The sequence below is a fragment of the Chenopodium quinoa genome, unplaced genomic scaffold, assembly GCF_001683475.1.
Source record: "Chenopodium quinoa cultivar QQ74 unplaced genomic scaffold, ASM168347v1, whole genome shotgun sequence".
Lineage (NCBI taxonomy): Eukaryota > Viridiplantae > Streptophyta > Magnoliopsida > Caryophyllales > Amaranthaceae > Chenopodium > Chenopodium quinoa.
Window position 1 is genome coordinate 722,085 of NW_018744249.1, and position 12,752 is coordinate 734,836.

A 12,752-nucleotide genomic window follows, 5' to 3' on the forward strand; every position below is an offset into this window, starting at 1 on the left:
CGCCAAGTCTAAGCAACCGTAGCTGCCAGTCCATAGGTTGGACGTTTTTTGCTGCATGTCCACCAAACGGAGGTGGCTGTAAAAAATATTGTTGTTGTGGTACAAACGGTAAGTTTGGTACCGCCTGGTCGCTATGAAAGCCGGACTGACGGGAGGTGCCGCCTGACTGACCCTCATGATACGACTGAGTATGCCTCATCGAGGTATTTCGCAGATTGTCTTGGAAGTTTGAAGTAGAGGCCGACTCTGACAATCGGTCACTCTTCTTCTGCTCTAGCAGTAGCTGAGCGTCTGTGTATGTTTTCCTCGACCCGTCCGCCTGAATATGACGAACAGGTTTCCTATTTCCTGGAGTAGGAAAACGGTATTTTGTGAAATCAAGGGCAGGTGACTCCCACTTCCTAGATTTAGGATGAGGGGTCGCCTCTCGCCCTTGAACTGGCTTCCTCTTCCGTGAAGTGGAGGGTTTCTTAGCCGACTGCTCCTTGTCCAGAGCAGGCGGCTTCTTGTTGATCAACTCTTTAATTTCTCCCTTGAAGTCCCTCATGAAGGTCATGAGTTCGTTCCTTGTGATGGGAGCAGACCCATCAGTCGGCTGCTGCCGAACAGGCGGTGCGCCTGCTGGCTCGCTTCCAGTTTGAAGATGTTCCCGTTCCCTACTTTCGGTATGACGGGTACGTCGGGCCCTTAGGGTCCCGTCTGAAGCTGTGTGAGCTTCAACTTCAAATTCATTCTCAGTATCGCGGTCCGACTGAACTTGAGGGTCGTCTAGGGGACGCCTCTCTTCAAGAGTCGGTACAGACGTGGATGCCATCTCAGAAGTACTCTCCCCACAGACGGCGCCAAAATGTTTCAGGGTTTTCTGATGTCCTGCGGGAGAGTTACAATTCCGAGACTGGAACCGGACGCCTGTACCTGCAAAACAAACGGATGCTCCGGATGATTGGAGATCCGCCTCCGCAGTCAAGTTAGTACTTGATTAAGGAGTAATTAATGCGGAAATTAAAGTGATTGGGTCTCTCTAGGTGAGAGTGTTTAATGTGTGTAATCTGCGTTTTTTTTGCGTCCTCCCCCTTAATGAGGATTAAGGGAGGTATTTATAACCTCGGGAAATGTGCCAATCTAGGTTTAGGTTAACATTGGGCTGATTGGGCTTCCCTCGGAAGTTGGGCCTAGGTGACCGGCTTCTCCATTAGGCATGGAGTATGCCACATGTCATGACATAATAAGTCTAGGGTGGACGAATAAGCGTGTGCCACGTGGCAAGCCCTGAGAGGTCCAACTGGGGGACACTTGGCAGGACCTGATTGGCCCACGTGGCGCATTCCGATTGGTGGGAGCAAAATCCCCTAATCAAGACCGAACGATCACTTGTATGTCGATTGGGATTTATTTGAATCTTTAAGCCTCTCATATGAACCTTCTTGATTCTCTCTTTCCTTTGTTCTACTTCCTTTTGTGTGATAAGCATAATTAAGGCATGATGATATGAATGTGTTTTGGAACTTGCTTGCTACATTTGGATTCTATCTCCGTGATGATGCATCCTTGAATGTTTGTCCTTTTTCTTAACTATGTGATGAGGTGCACATTTCAAGATTGTTGTTGATTGAATTAGACGAGCCTTAGTTAAGGTAGCAAGGGTAAGAACTTGTGAGGGCGTTTGAACCCCTAGTTCGCGTGATGTGGTAAGATGGAGTTGCTCCCTGTAGTGGATTTGAAGCCTTCTAGTTGGTATTTGCTTACCTTTCTCATCCCTTGTGAGGTTCTCTTGTTCATGCCTTCATCAACTTGTTGAGCGGCGTATTAGGATCCTCGACTATGCATGTTTGAATCCTTGTGTTGACTATTAGCTCCCAAGATCGCGACCTTGGACTTTTGAGAGAGGAAAAGGGCACCATTTCTCATTTTTGTTTATTTTCTCTTTTATTTAGTTACAAATTTGATTTTTCTCTTTGCATCATCCCTCTTGCCAACCAATTTGAGCCTAATGTTTTCCCATTCTTGTCTCAACCTCATTACAAGCCTAGCGACCTATGTTTACTAACCCCTATTAGTTAATGAAGCAATGGCCTTGCGAGGCGAGTGTGAAAGAGCGTCATGAATGTGAACGTGAATCATTTATGGAATTGGTTTGTAATTCTAGAGTTGAATATGTAAAGAAGTTTGAAAAAAAAAAAACCTTTATTTGATGAAATGAGAAATTTATTTATCTTGTATATATACTTGAATAAAGGGTGGTGATGCGAATGAAATCAAAATGTTTGGATATTCGTTTGAGTTGTGGTTGTGTTTTGAGTTTTGACCTTGAGGATCCCCCTTTCTCTTGCTTCACTTAGGAATTACCGCCACTATTTCAAATTGAATATTCCGACCTCTACCTTAAGCCGTGTCAGTACAACCCTTGTGAAGCCCCTTTGACTTTAAGAGTGCATGGTCAACAACCGGTGGAGGGAGATGGTTCTCAACCCTATGGAAAGAACGTGCATAGTTGAGATGTCGGGATGATCTTTTACTTCCTCAAATTAAATCTTTTTCCGGTTCCTTCGTGGAATCATGAGAAGCCATCTAGGGGGACGATTTGAAGCTAGTGGGGAGAACGCGGACCGTTTTAGAGGGGATTAGGGCGAAAGATGACTCACTAGTTCTCTATGCTTAGTTGAGGCTCGACTCTTGCAATCTCTAACATCTTGAGGTGTGCATGCATCACGTAGTTGAGAATAGCTAATACTCTTTGACGTTTTTGTCATGGTTGAGTCCAGATAAAGCAATTGTTCTTTGGATCTCTTATGTTGTTTTTCCCAAAACCATGCCATATTATGTTTGTCTTTGTGGTGTTTGATTTTCTTTCTCTCTTTGTCTTGCTTGAGGACAAGCAAGAGGCAAGTGTGGGGGATTTTGATGTGTGGCATTTATGCCACCATTTTAACCCTTTTTTACTACCGATTTCCCCCGGATTTGTCACTTGCTTATGCCTATTTTAACCCCTTTTATCTTGATTTTAGTCACTTTAGCCCCCTCTCGTATTTTTCCTCCCCTTTTTGTCTTTTCTTCTAGTTTTTACCTCCTTTTTATGTGTTTTGACAGCTCCCAGCGCTTATGTGCGATTCACGAATCAATAGCTCGAGTGGAGATGCCAAAGGAGCTTGGCAAAGGAGTGGAGATTCCAGGATGGAGAGGGCGCGCTGTTCTGATGGGCCGCGGGTGCGGGCTTGTTAGCCGCGGGCGTGGACAGGAAAAGTCTGAAGCCAGCGGAAGAAAGTGGAGATGGCGAGCCGCGGGCGCGGAGCATATGTGCCGCGGGCGCGGCACTTAGGCCCGCAGGCGCGGCTTTCTGGGTTTTACGAGGCTATTTACCCAGCTTGGAGAGGGCGCGGCTGCCTGTTCGGAGAGCCCTCTCCCTTGCCCTTTTTCTTCCTTTTGGTAGAAGACTATAAATAGTCCCTTGCTTGATTTTCTTAGCATCCACTATTCCATTTGCCCCAAAAAAATCATTGGTAGAGAGAGAAGTTCATGGTTTCTAGAGAGAGAAAACACTAGTGTTCAAGATTCAATCTTTGTAACCAAATATTCAAGCTTTATTCTAGATTGTTGCTACTACTTTGATGATTTGGTAATCTTTAATCTTTATAATATCAATCTTTACTTTTGTTTCTCTAGTTTTTGATCTTCTTTGTTTTATTGCTCTTACTTGAGTTTATTTCCATAAATATTCAAGCTTTATTAGTTTCTTTGATTTTCCTTTCAAGTTAGAATCATGTTAGGTTGTGTTGGTATTGAATACATGCTTATGTTAGTGTTATGGCCATTCCCTTCCTTCTAGCTTAGGTTTTTAGCTAGGGAAGGGGGTGAAAATCATGTGTATTTGAATATCTATTGATTATTGATTGGGACTTATTCTTGAGTTGATGATTGGAGCTATAATATGCTTGGAGTTAGTGTGTGCACCTCTAATCCCAATAATCTAGCCCTTGATTGAATGCATGAGAATGATTTAATCTAGGTGTGAATGATTTCGTCGACTTGCTTAAGTAGTTGCATGAGAATGAACTATTTTAGGTAGAGTTTATACTCCTAGAATCGGTTTCCTTTCGGTTTTCACTAGTACTCTTTGTTCATGATTGAATCCCCCTTTCCCTAGTGCTTTTGTCATTGTTATCTCTATAATCTTGTCCATTTATTTGCTTTTAAAAGTGTTTAATCTATTTCCCTTATTTCTAGTTTATTCTAGGCTCAATAGTAGTTAGTTTGTCCATAGAATTCTTCAACACAAATTCAAATACCACCTTTTGTTATTAGCAATTTCTCCTCGATTTCGTATTAATTGTGTTAAACCCCCGTTTCCTTGGGAATCAACCCTACCTTACCGCTATCTAAAGCAAAATTTGATAGAGCTAGGATAGGAGTTATAAATTGTAATTTTGATCTAGGATAATAAACTAACGACCTATTGTCCACCAACCAGTTGGGATTCCATGGTGAGGGCACTCCCTTTGGTACTCCTTGTACCTCTCCTAAGCTTCATAGATAGTCTCACTACCCCTTTGCCGAAAACCTTGAATTAGAGCTCTTGCCTCGGCCGTTTTCTTTTGAGAGTAGAATCTCCCTAAGAAAGTCGTGGTGACCTCATCCCAAGTCCTCAAAGAATTGGGTCTCACCTCCTTTTCAAGCCATTCTAGAGCCCTTCCTATTAAGGAGAAAGGAAATAGTTTTAGTCTCACAAACTCTTGAGTGACCCCATTCACTTTGATCGTGTTGCAATATTTCTCAAACTCGTTCAAATGTGCAAGAGGGCTCTCGTGTTTTGCTCCACTAAATTGTCTCCTCTTAATCAAATTTATCATTATGGGCCTAATCTCGAAGTCATTGGCTGGGGTGTTTGGGGGAGCAATCCCACTTAAAGCTCTATAAGCTCCCAGAGTTCCCATCTCCTTCAAGGGTCTTGGAGGTGGTGGTGGGTTGTCACCCATTGGATTTCTTTGTGGTTCCGGGTTGGACTCTCTTCTTGGGGAAGTGGAGGACCGCGAACGAGATCTCCTTCTTCTTATAAAGGTTTGCTCAATCTCGGGATCGTATGGCACCAACTCACGATGTTGAGTCCTACGCATACGCACTCAACAAACACAATTAGTAGCAAGGCTACAAGCGTAGCCAAAAAGGAAAACAACTCTTTTTGTGTGTTTAGTTTTTGTGAATTAGACTCAAGCAATCAAATAGCAATCAACAACACCGTTCCCCGGCAACGGCGCCATTTTGACAAGCGCTAAATCGATCGCACAATCTAGGATAGGTCAAACATATTTATAACAAACACCTCACTCAAACAAGTATAATGGCAAGCAAGGGTTCGATCCACGGAGAACGGGAATCAATTGCTAAATAATCGTAACGCTCAAGCTAAATCGAAATCAAGGTATGAGTGGTGATTAACTAACAAACTACAACTAAAGGTTGAATTCAAGGGATTAAATCACTAGGGGAATGGGATTCACTCAACCAATAGCAATTAGGCGAATAGGGAGGAGAAAGGATTATGGGATAGCAAAGACCACATGCAAGACCAACTTCAAACGATATGAAAACAACTCAAATCACTAAACTTAGATCCCTCATTAACTTAGCAACAAAAGATACATAATCATATTGCAATAGGTAATGAAACATTCAATCCACACTTCCATGTCGAACCAAACATTTCATGCCATCAAGTTCAATAATCTAGGTTAATTACTCCTATCATGAAGAACTAACAAGCAATCCCATATAATCCATTTTAATCACAATCCATCGTCAAAATCACTCCCAAACTCACATAATCACCATTAGGTTGGGTTTCACCCAACCCCTAGCTAAGGAACTACTCACACATCATATTGAAAAGCACAAAATCAAAGTTTAGGGTTCTATCTTGCTCAACAAACTTGGAATAGTAACTTGCTACAAATAGAACTAACGTTCAACAACAATCATCAAAGAACTAAAAGGGATTCAAATAACAAGGTACAACAAAATAAATAAGAGAGAAAAGTTACTAAAATGAAGCTTCAAAAATGTTGAATAATTGCTTAAAATATGAGAATAATCCTTAAAGTTTGCTTCTACAAATGATTAGATTTTTTAGAGTTTCTAAAACTAAATCAACTAATTTAATGAACTAAGGTGCTAACTAAGAGAGTTTTTGCTGAAAACTATTCTACTGTTTTCCTTCCCTTTAAAAACGATCTCAAAAGGACCTTAAATATTCCGTACAAAATTGGCTGAGATCGGGAAAAGGTCCGACCGAACTCTGGTTAGGTTCGGTCGGACTCAGGGTAGGTTCGGTCGAACTCTGGGTAGGTTCGGTCGAACCTCCCTGATCCTTGTTTGGTCGAACTTTTGAGGTTTGACCTCTCCTGCAAAATTGCTGAAAACTGGTTTGACACTGCCTTCATTGCACCTTGGAGGTTCGGTCAAACTTTTCAAAAGTTTGACCTCACCTTGGTTCGACCGAACCTTTCAGAGGTTCGGCCACACCTCCTCTTGCACTTCCTTTTCTTGCTTCCTCTCCTTCCCTTTTGCTCCTCTTGCCTTTGTCCATGGCTTCCATACTTGGCCAAGGGGCCTCCCACCGTGCATAGGACTGTCATGGAACCTGCAAAAGTGGAGCAAAGTTCACGAGAGCATGGGGATGATAAAATAATGCATAAAGATTATCAAAATAAGCGCAAATAAGCATTACTTTTCATCAACACATAAAGAAGCCATAAGAGGATAAATGAGGTGGAAAAACCTAAGAAAAATAGGAGGAAAAAGACCTAAATACTACCCCTAAGAGTGACATAAATGTCACTCATCACGTACCTAACAAAAATAACCTCACTATTCCTCCTAACTATGTAGTCGGGCAAGTAAGGGTCAAATCCTAAGAGACTAAGGTTCACCTAAATTATCTAGACTCAAATAATCACTAAGCAAGAATCAAATTAATGGTGGAATAAGCTAGGAACTAATGTATGGGAAACTAGAATAAATCAAAAGAATATAATGAATCAATAAGCTAAAACATCCAAGATCAAGTATCACCACAATTACGATCGATGCAATTATATATCTACCCCTAACATACAATTCCAATTAACATGGGGAAAAGTAAACCCTAATCAATACCAAGGACCTCTCTCGAGTATCAATGACTTCCCTAACATACAATCAAGCCTATTCTCATGGAATCATGCAAATTAGAGACATTAAACACTTTACTTCACTTCCCAATTATCAATTCAACTACTCTCGTGATGAATTTCAAACCCTAAATTAATTTACTCAATTCCGTTAAAACCCAACTCTCGTTATGATTGAAACTATGGAACAATAACAATACTAATTATCACTAATCTAGTATTGGCATAATCACAATCAATTTAGCATACACAATTGCAATAGTTATTAGAGAATTTAAAGAATTAATTTATGCATCAATCATAATTGGGCTACCCTAGATCTTGGAATAAGAAAACTACTCACACATATTGAAAGAAGCAATAACAATAATAATCAAGGAAAACATAATTCAAAACAAAAATAATTGAAAGAGAAAGGAATAGAGATGAATACCAATGATGCTTCAATTGAAATTACTCAAATTGTTAATCAACAATACCCAAATCTAACCTAGGAATTAAATTTCTAAAAAGTATTAAACTAGGGTTCTAGAGAGAGAAATAAAACTTAAGGAAAATAATAATTGTTCTAATGATGATTACAAGGGGTATTTATACCCTTAACAAGATAAAATTGCGAAAATATTAAAATCGGATTCCGCAAGCCTTTGCCCAGTCCAACCGGGCGAGCACCGCCCGATCAGGCGGATGGTATACGGGTTTCTCCACTTGCATTTTACTTCTTCTCCCTTGCGCCCGGTCCCACCGGGCGGGTGGTTCCCGATCGGGCGCGCAACTATGCTTCTCCAAATCGATTGCTGCCTTCTTGTTTCAACGCTAGGCTTCTACTCCTCTGTGTCTGGTCCCACCGGGCGGACCATGCCCGATCGGGCACGTAGGGATTGGAGCTGCAGCAATTACTCCGTATTAAACTCATCTTTCATTGCCCTGTTAGACCGGGCAAGCTAGGGTCAACAGGGCATAGGGGAAACCTTCTTCTTCACACACCAACCTCTTCTATAATCATCCAAAACACGTCCGATTCATCCAAGAAACTCTGTATTCCTATTAAAACTTATAAAAACACACCGAACACACTAGAGAAGAGATTGTTAGCGAGAAATGGCTCTAAAGAGCCTAAAACCATGCAAGAATATGATGTAATATCGGGATAAATCTATGTATAAAACGTGTATATCAGACACCATATCGAGCAAGAAGCTTGTTGAATATGGTGCTTGAAGTGTGAGCCCCCATCACTAATAATTCCCTTTTGAACACTAAATATAGGGAAAATTACCTTCTTAAGGGGATTTATGACCACCTTTCAATCATTGGTAGGAGAAGTCACGACTTCTGCTTACTTGGAGACATAATCCACCACAACCAATATATACTTGCATCCACTAGAAGAGACAACCGGTCCCATGAAATCCACCGCCCACACATCGAAGACCTCAAGTTCAAGGATACGAGTTTGACGCATCCCATCTCTCTCTGAAATGTTCCTCGTTCTTTGACATCTATCACATGTATTGACAAAGGGCCATACGTCCTCGAATAAAGTGGGCCAAAAGAACAACATTGCAAGACCTTCGTTACGGTTTTCAGGGCACTCCTGCAGCCTCCACATGGTGAGAAGTGACACATAGTGAGAACACTTTTAACTTCATGGTTGGGAACACATTTTCTTAAGATGCCATTAACTCCCTTCTTCAATAATATGGGGTCATCCCGTGTGTACCTTTTTGCTTCATGCTTGAGCTTTCTTCTTTGTTGTGATCTGAAGTCGAGTGGAACTACACTACAAGCCAATTAAATAACAATATCGGCAAACCATGGGGCCAATTTCTCTTCAAGAACATACAAAATGTCATCTTTCAAGGCATCCTCAATAGTTAAGTCATCCACTTGCATTCGATCACATCCCAATCTTGAAAGATGGTCTGCCACCACATTCTCGGCCCTCTTTTTGTCTCTCATTTCAACATCAAAGTCTTGAAGATGTAAAACCCATCTCAATAATCGGGGTTTAGCCTCTTTCTTACTTATAAGATATTTGAGGACAGAGTGATTCGTGTACATAATTGTATTAGACCCTATGAGATAAGCTCTAAACTTCTAAAAATAGTGCACAACCGCTAAAAAATCCTTCTCGGTGGTGGTGTAGTTCCTTTGGGCATCATTGAGAGTCTTTGACAAATAATAGATCACGTGGAGCTTCCCTTCTTTCCTTTCCCCCAAGACGGTCCCGACGACTTCATCACTTGTATCGCACATCAATTCAAAAGGTAAAGACCAATCGGGACCTTGGACAATTGGGGTAGAGCACAAAGCTTCTTTCAATGTACAAAAAGCACTTAGACAAAATTCATCAAATACAAATTCCTTGTCTTGCTGAAGGAGGGTTGTGAGAGTTTTGGCAATTGAAGAGAAGTCTTTAATGAAACGCTGGTAGAACCCAACATGCCCCCAAAAAAGACCTCACTTCCTTCACATTTGTGGTTGGTGGAAGTTTCTCAATTACATCTACCTTAGCCTTATCAACCTCTATGTCTTTTGGGGGATTTTGTGGACTAAGACAATAGCACTTTCCACCATGAAGTGGCATTTTTTCCAATCAAGCACTAGGTTGTCTCTTTCACACCTCTCCAATCAAGACGCGATTCTTAAGTGGTTCCTCCCACAGAGAAATCATCATTGAACACTTCCATATCATCTTCAATCATGTCACTAAAAATAGACATCATGCAACGTTGAAAGGTGGCAGGGGCATTACATAGGCCAAATGGCATCCTACGGTATGAAAAGGTACCATAGGGACATGTAAATGTGGCCTTATTTTGGTCCCTTGGGTCTATTGGGATTTAAAAGAATCCCAAATAGTCGTCAAGGAAGCAATAGAAGGCATGCTTAGTAAGCCTCTCTAGAATTTGGTCAATGAAGGGTAGTGACATGTGCTTGCATTCAACTAAAAATTTGTTCATAGTCTTCCCTTGCATACCACATTAGTCTTCCACACTTTTAAAGCTTGAAGCAATAAACACCACATTTAAAGTCTTGGCTTCGTGTAAAAATTTGTTCCTAACGAAGCAAATAGCCCATACCATTGCACACATTAGCAAATCTAGCATTTTTTTATTAGTGAGTACAATCAACATGAAAAAAATTACGTGAAACTATATTATATTTTCAAATTACGTGAAACTATATTCTCACCCTCAGATTTAGAGGTAGATCTTAACAACCCACCTATAAATGAATCTCTAAAATAAGCATGGATCCAAAGATGCTTAATCTTGAACATGGTTCCAAACCATTTATGAACTTGCAGGCCAAATTCTTCCAAAACAACATTCCAACCTTGAACAAATTCATAGGGTTCAATCTCCTTGTCTCAAACAACTACACTAAGTTTCTTCAAAAAATCAGTTTCATTACACAATTGTGGACCAAATTTATCAGGAACTGTACACATAATGTGCCACATGCATAACATGTGGTTGGCTTCATTGCACAATTGTGTGCATGGTTTGAGAGTGTCGGTGGTTGACTCTAGGAATTTCCATGCTAAGGTAGCTGGTTTAAGAACTTTAGGGTCCATGAAGCCTTAGTTCATTGCAAGTGGTAAGATGGTGTTGCTTTTCACGATGAATTTGATACCTTTGAGTAGGTATTTGTCACACAAATCCTGTGTGAGGTATTCTTGTTCAAGCCTTCATCACCTTTGTTGAGTGGCGCATTGGATCCTTGCCTATGCATTTCTTTTTCTTTGATTTGTCTTCTAACTCCCGATATCGTGACCGAGCCACTTTAGGGGAGGAAAAAGGATCTTTTCATTTTCGTTTGTGTTCCTTTTATTTTGTTACTTTCTTGTTTTCTTTTGCATTCACCTTCTTGCTACCCCTTTAAGCTTATTTCCATTTTTATTTTTCACTAGCCACATTACAAGCCCTACCACCTTAACCCTTAGTTTTGTGAAGTTAATTTTGGTTGGATGCTTGTTTTGACAATCAAGTGGATTTATGATGGTTTAGTTCAAAGTGTATGGAAAGTTTGAGATTTGAGATTGAAGTTGTTAGCATATGCAAGAAAAAAAGGAAGGAATGATAAGAGGAGCAAGGAAAAAGGATATATGAGAAAAGTGAAAACACACACACACACACACACATATATATATATATATAAACAAAATAAAAAAAAAGAGAAAAATTGTTTAAAATGTTGAAAATTGACCAAATTATTTTAGTTGAGATTGTTTTCCTAGTTTAAGCATTTGGGACAATGCTTTGTTTAAGCTTGGGGAGCGTTCCTACGCTTTTGTGTTTAACTTTTGTGTGTTTGTTGATAAGCTTGGGGGAGATGGCATTTTTGTTTGATAATTGGTGATTTCTTAAGTTAGTTTTTGAGAGATGGCCACTCTTTTGCTTCACTTAGGAAATACCACCAAATTTTCAAATTTTTACCCTATTTATACCCTAAGCCATGACATTACAACCCAATAAAGTTATTTAGACCCTATAGGGTTGAGTCTAGAACCGGTGGAGGGAGATAGTTTTCAAGCCTATAGAGAGGGATGTGCATAGCTAAGATGCCGAGATAACCTTCTCATCTTTTGTATTTCTTTATTTTCTTCCTGTTCCTTCGAGGAATCATGAGAAGCTAACTCAAGGGTTGATTTGAAGCTAGTGGAGAGAACGCGGAAGTATAGTGGGGACAAGGGTGGATTGAGTCTCCTAGAGTTCTCTATGCTTAGCATGTTCTATGTTTCAATCAACCATTGACATCTTATAGCATACATACATGTATTGTTTAAGAAGTCTCTTTTTCATTGACATTTTCTTCCTCTACCATTGTCCAACTCAAGAGCTCTTTGTGTTTTGTTTTCTTGATTTTGATTGTTTTACCTTGATTTTGGTTGCTAGAGTTACGGGTTAAACTCTTTTGGAAACCCTTACGAGACCTCACTCGTCCTCATAGGAGACTTTGGGATTTTAAGGGCTTGTTAAAGCTAAAAAAAACCGTGATTCCTACGACAATGATGAGTAAAGTGTATATTCTTTCCCCCTTTTTCTTTTCATCTTTCCTATCTTCCCTCTTGTTCTTCTTTGCCTTGGTTGTTCTCGAGGACGAGCAAAAGCTTAGCTTGGGGGAATTTGATGAGTATCATTTTATGACACACGTAGGGTAGGTTTTCTTCTAGTTTTAATCTCTTTTTAGCCCCCTTTTAGCATGTTCTAGCTTTGTTTTACTCCTTAGTCTTGTTAATCCTTTTTACATGAATAAATGTCTTTCTTGTAAAGTTTTCTTTTGCTTTCTTTTATGTGGTGTTTCCTTCTTTATCTTCTTTCCTTGGTGTCTTTTCCAGGTACTTAAGGAGTTGTCTTTGGAAAGGAATCAAGAGAAAATATAAGAAGGAGCAAAAGCATTGTGGCGCGCCTCTGGAGAGAGCGCGCAACACCTGAGTTGGCCGTGTGCGCTCTGGAAGGCACCGCGAGTGCTCCGTGCTGGGAGCACTTTTGGGGCATTTTGAGGCAAGAACTAGGAGCGCCTGCACCGCGCCTTAGCCGCGGGCGCAACAAATTAAGAGAGGGCACGCAGCTTCGGAGAGGG